The sequence below is a fragment of the Heteronotia binoei genome, chromosome 5 (assembly GCF_032191835.1).
Source record: "Heteronotia binoei isolate CCM8104 ecotype False Entrance Well chromosome 5, APGP_CSIRO_Hbin_v1, whole genome shotgun sequence".
NCBI lineage: Eukaryota > Metazoa > Chordata > Lepidosauria > Squamata > Gekkonidae > Heteronotia > Heteronotia binoei.
In genome coordinates this window covers 12,152,317-12,158,447 of record NC_083227.1, presented here as the reverse complement: position 1 = coordinate 12,158,447, position 6,131 = coordinate 12,152,317, and the positions used below count along the sequence as shown (strand labels likewise).

The 6,131-nt window shown below is 45.7% G+C and overlaps 1 protein-coding gene across 1 annotated transcript in view; it reads left to right on the top strand.

Annotated features, from left to right (window-relative positions):
• LOC132571714 (zinc finger protein 91-like) overlaps positions 1–6,131 on the top strand; it is a 250,554-nt gene that overhangs the window by 128,144 nt on the left and 116,279 nt on the right. The gene's annotated exons all lie outside the window — the stretch shown is intronic.

Sequence of the window (6,131 nt, the reverse complement as noted above, 5' to 3'; positions counted from 1 at the left end):
GCTTTGACTTTAAATGCATGCTCCAAGCTGCCAAGCTTTAAATGCTCCAAGCTTGAAATGCATTCTCCAAGCTGTCAGCTAGCTTGGCTTGGAGAAGAATAATAATTGCAGATTTATACCCTGCCCTTCTCTCTGAATCAGAGACTCACTTACAATCTCCTATATCTTCTCCCCCCACAACGGACATCCTGTGAGGTAGGTGGGGCTGAGAGGGCTCTCACAGAAGCTACCCTTTCAAGGACAACTCCTGCGAGAGTGACGGCTGACCCAAGGCCAATCCAGCAGCTGCAAGTGGAGTGGGGAATCGAACCCGGTTCTCCCAGATAAGAGTCCACGCACTTAACCACTACTCCAAACTGGAAGTGATTTAAAGAGACAAATACCTTCTCCAGAGCTTTTTTTTGTAGCAGGAACTCCTTTGCATATTAGGCCGCACCCCCCCCCCCCGACATAGCCAATCCTCCTGGAGCTTACAGTAGGCCCTGTTCTAAGAGCCCTGTAAACTCTCGGAGGATTGGCTACATCAGAGGTGTGTGGCCTAATATGCAAAGGAGTTCCTGCTACAAAAACCCTGATTCTCTAAGCTGGCCAGTGGGTGGTGGGGGCTTCAAGAGCCACATAATACGTGTGGAAGAGCCACAGTTTGGCCACCCCTGGTTTACATATAGGAATTGTGTAACTCTCCCCTGCCTCCACCCTGCTTTTCGGTCTGAATGTGGTACATACTTTTCAAGTTAGGTAATTAGTGTATTCAGCCAGAATCCTTGGAGAAGGGGGACGTCCACCTCTTGACCCTTCCTGGCTACTTAAAAGGTCAAGAAGGGGACCTATCCCTATAGATACCAGACACTGTAAACACCTTCTTGAAAGAGGAACCGGTCCCTGCAGCACTTGGGGAAACCATCGTGTCCATGCTCTGAAAGAAACATCTCCTTGGTTCTTCTCTGCACTCCGCTGCACGATTTCCCAAGCGATACAATTCAGGTCTGCAGTATTTCTATGCGCGGAATTGTTTGCTACTCTAAAATGAAATTCTTTTTTTAAAAGGTCTAAAGTAAAAAAAAATGTGAGACATAAAGAGAGAGCTGGCAACTTTAATCTCTTAGGGATGAAACAGAATGTCAGGTTGTCTAAAGCAGGGGTGGCCAACGGTAGCTCTCCAGATATTTTTTTGCCTACAACTCCCATCAGCCCCAGCCATTGGCCATGCTGGCTGGGGCTGATGGGAATTGTAGGCAAAAAACATCTGGAGAGCCGACGTTCCCTACCCCTGCGCTAGACTAAGTTAATGCTATTTTGCAGTGAGCCGGACAACAGAGATCCTCATCCAAAACTGCTGTTTTGTCCTTCATCGTTTTATTGGCTGGCTGTGTTTCAAAAGCTGCTATGTTCAGGTTTTATTGATTTATGGTTTAGGGCATTTTAAATTAGCTGTATCCTTATGAGCTACTTTAGTAGTAATGAAGCAGGGTAGGAGTACGTTAAATAAATAAGACGTTGGAACGTGTGAAATGATTGTATTTCCTTTCTCACTTCAAGATGGGAATGTTATGGAATGGCAGGGAAGAGAAGAAGACGACTGCAGGTTTATACCCCACCATTCCCTCTGAATCAGTCTCAGAGCGGCTCACAATCTCCTTTATCTTCTTCCCCCACAACAGACACCCTGTGAGGTGGGTGGCGCCGAGAGAGCTCTGACAGAAACTGCCCTTTCAAGGACAACCTGTGCGAAAGCTATGGCTGACCCAAGGCCATTCCAGCAGCTGCAAGTGGAGGTGTGGGGAATCAAACCCGGTTCTCCCAGAAGAGTCCGCACGCTTAATCACGACACCAGACAGATGACCCACTAGAGGAGGGTCATAAGACAAAAGGGCTCTTTTTTTTGCCTTCAGTCCTAGTGGTCAGATAGCCTGAGGAAAAGTCAGAAATCCTCTCTGAGCCTAGAGCCCACCCTCCAAAACATCGATTTTTTTTCCAGGGGAAAATTGATCTCTGAAGATGAGCTGTCATTCCAGGGGTTCCTCAGGCCCCACCTGGAGGCTGTGCAAACCAAGAGGGACAAACCCAGTGAGGTTAGGAACAGGAGAGAACTGTGCTCTGCTAAAGAATAAATTAGTCGTGCAAAGTTGTTTCTGAACAATGCTGAAACCCTTTAAAAACATAAGAGAAGCCATGTTGGATCAGGCCAATGGCCCACCCTGTCCAACACTCTGTGTCACATAAGAGAAGCCATATTGGATCAGGCCAATGGCCCATCCAGTCCAACACTCTGTGTCACATAAGAACATAAGAGAAACCCTGTTGGATCAGGCCAATGTCCCATCCAGTCCAGAACTCTGTGTCACATAAGAACATAAGAGAAGCCCTGTTGGATCAGGCCAATGGCCCATCCAGTCCAGAACTCTGTGTCACATAAGAGCATAAGAGAAGCCCTGTTGGATCAGGCCAATGGCCCATCCAGTCCAGAACTCTGTGTCACATAAGAGAAGCCCTGTTGGATCAGGCCAATGGCCCATCCAGTCCAGAACTCTGTGTCACATAAGAACATAAGAGAAACCATGTTGGATCAGGCCAATGGCCCCTCCAGTCCAACACTCTGTGTCACATAAGAACATAAGAGAAGCCACGTTGGATCAGGCCAAAGGCCCATCCAGTCCAACACTCTGTGTCACACAGTGGCCAATATATTTGTGTGTGTGTACACACACACACACACACACACATATATATATACTGTGGCTAATAGCCACTGATGGACCTCTGCTCCATATTTTTATTCAATCCCCTCTTGAAGCTGTCTATGCTTGTAGCCGCCACCACCTCTTGTGGCAGTGAATTCCACATGTTAATCACCCTTTGGGTGAAGAAGGACTTCCTTTTATCCGTTCTAACCTGACTACTCAGCAATTTCATTGTATGCCCACGAGTTCTATTGTGAGAAAGAGGAAAAAGGACTTCTTTCTCTACTTTCTCCATCCCATGCATCATCTTGTAACAATATACTTCTGAAAACTAGATGCAATAAATGCAGGTTAGCGCTACATGGTTTATAATGTACAACAAACACCCTTGCAGTTTGCAACATACATTTACATAAAGGCAATTGCCAGTTTACAATTTAATGAGAGAGTCCGCTCAGAATGAAGACGCCCAAAGGTGTAAAGTCCTGATAGATCTGAAAACTTCCATCAAAGTTCACGCCTTACGTCGCACCAAGGAAAGGAAAGGAAAGGTCCCCTGTGCAAGCACCAGTCGTTTCTGACTCTGGGGTGACGTTGCTTTCGCAATGTTTTCACGGCAGACTCTTTACGGGGTGGTTTGCCATTGCCTTCCCCAGTCCTCTACGCTTTCCCCCCAGCAAGCTGGGGACTCATTTGACCAACCTCGGAAGGACAGAAGGCTGAGTCAACCTCAGGCCGGCTACCTGAATCCAGCTTTCGCTGGGATAGAACTCAGGTCGTGAGCAGAGAGTTCAGATCACAGTACTGCAGTACTGCTACTTTACCACCAAAGAGAACCGCTAATGCCCTTTGGAGAAACTGATTAACTGCACTTATACTGCTGGGAGCATTCGTTCCAGATAATATGAAGTGAACGATCAGATGAAGGCTGACACCGAAACATGGCTTTGCAAACCTAGGGAACGTGTTATCGGCTCCACGTATAAAGACATAGCCTTAATTTTCTGCAAAGTAACCTTGACTTCGTTGGCAACATCGTTACTGATTTGGAGAGGTTTTTTCCGCATCTATCAGGACTTTGCACCTTTTAGAGTCTTCGTTCTGAGTTGACTCTTTCATTAAATTGTAAATCGGCAATTGCCTTTATGTAAATGTATGTTGTAAACTGCAAGAGTGTCTGTTGTACATTATAAGAAGAAGACGAGAAGAAGACATTGGATTTATATTCCGCCCTCCACTCAAGAGTCTCAGAGCGGCTCACAATCTCCTTTATCTCTCTCCCTCACAACAGACATCCTGTGAGGTGGATGCGGCTGAGAGGACTCTCCCAGCAGCTGCCCTTTCAAGGACAGAGGCTCAGAGCGGCCTACAATCTCCTTTCCCTTCCTCCCCCACAACAGACACCCTGTGAGGTGGATGGGGCTGAGAGGACTCTCACAGCAGCTGCCCTTTCAAGGACAGAGCAAAAGAACAGTGGCAGCACAATATGTAAAATACAACAATACAAAATATTGTGCAAAAACAAACACTCTTGACTAGTGTATACAAAATTCTATTGACATGAAATGAACAGCCTACAACGGTGGGCATACATTCATACAGTATAAATAGAAAACAAACGAAAGTCTCAAAACAATATTCCAGGGAGGACCCCACACAGACTCTGAGTTTTCCAAACTGAGTATTAAGACTCAATAATAAAGTTCCACAGGAGTCCCTCCGTTGCTTGTTGACTTCTGAAGGACAAATTCTAGCCTTCACGCAAACCCCGGCTTTGATTGCGTTCCGCTGCTCCTGCAGCTTCCTTGTAAGTCAACTGTAAACAACAAAGGTGACCGATAAAAACCACCTTAAACCAAAGCAATCTTAACAAGAACATACAGAAACAGTTGATAAAACAACCTGACACTTCCAGCCAAGTTCTCTCTCAAACGCCCATTTTGGTATCTTAATTTGCGGCTTGGGCTAACAGAGCCCACGGCTTTTTTAAAAAAGGACGGTCACAGCTGTTGTTACTCAACCATTTAAAGGAGACCTCACCAAAATCTAACAACATACCCAAGAAACAAAATGTATGTTTTTGTTAAGATTGTCAGCCACCAGCGAGCCTTCAGCAGACGTGGACTACTGCACCCTTCTTAAATCGTCCTTCGCAAAGTCAAGCCGAGAGAGAGAGAGAGAGAGAGAGAGCTTCAGAGACTGTGTGGGGTCCTCCCTGGAATATTGTTTTGAGACTTTCGTTTGTTTTCTATTTATACTGTATGAATGTATGCCCACCGTTGTAGGCTGTTCATTTCATGTCAATAGAATTTCGTATACACTAGTCAAGAGTGTTTGTTTTTGCACAATATTTTGTATTGTTGTATTTTACATATTGTGCTGCCACTGTTCTTTTGCTCTGTCCTTGAAAGGGCAGCTGCTGTGAGAGTCCTCTCAGCCCCATCCACCTCACAGGATGTCTATTGTGGGGGAGGGAGATAAGGGAGATTGTGAGCCGCTCTGAGACTCTTGAGTGGAGGGCGGAATATAAATCCAATGTCTTCTTCTCGTCGTCTTCTTATAATGTACAACAGACACTCTTGCAGTTTACAACATACATTTACATAAAGGCAATTGCCGATTTCCAATGTAATGAAAGAGTCTGCTCAGAACAAAGACTCTAAAAGGTGCAAAGTCCTGTTAGATGCGGAAAAAACCTCTCCAAATCAGTAACGATGTTGCCAACGAAGTCAAATTAAGGCTATGTCTTTATACGTGGAGCCGATAACACGTTCCCTAGATGACGACAACACTGGATTTATATCCTGCCCTCCACTCTGAATTTTAATTATGAGATGGACTACAAGTAGGAAATACACATCCTTTTGTGATGCACCTAGATTTATGGAAACACCAATTGGCAGAGGACTTTATTACCTTTTATGGCTATCCAGACCCAATGGCCAAGCCACACTGTTTCACCATGTGATCAGCCTGCATACTTAATCAACAAACTGCTTGTATTTCAGCCCACAATACCTGACCCCCTCAACTGATGAAGTGTGCTTAGAGCACATGAAAGCCAGGGCCAGATCTGGGGGGGGGGGGGGCGCAGAGGGGGGTGCTTGCCCCGGGTGCCAACGGAGGGGGGGCCAAATTGGGTATGGAGCCCATTGTATTCTATGGGACCATAAGATAGAATGGCCCATAAGGGAGCGCCATTTTTTAATTTTGCCCCCCCCCCCCCCCAAACAAACAAACAAACATGTAGATCTGGTCCTGACGAAAGCTTACATTCTCAATAAAACTTGGTTGGTCTTAAAGGTGCAACTTCACTCATGCTTAAACTCAAAGTGCCTTTTTTCTACCAATACAAAGCATCCCTCTTCTAACTGAGCTAGCTGCTGCAGGTCTCTCTCGAAAGCAAAAGCAGGAATCTCTGAGTAGCAGATAAAGCCGTTTGACCTTCAA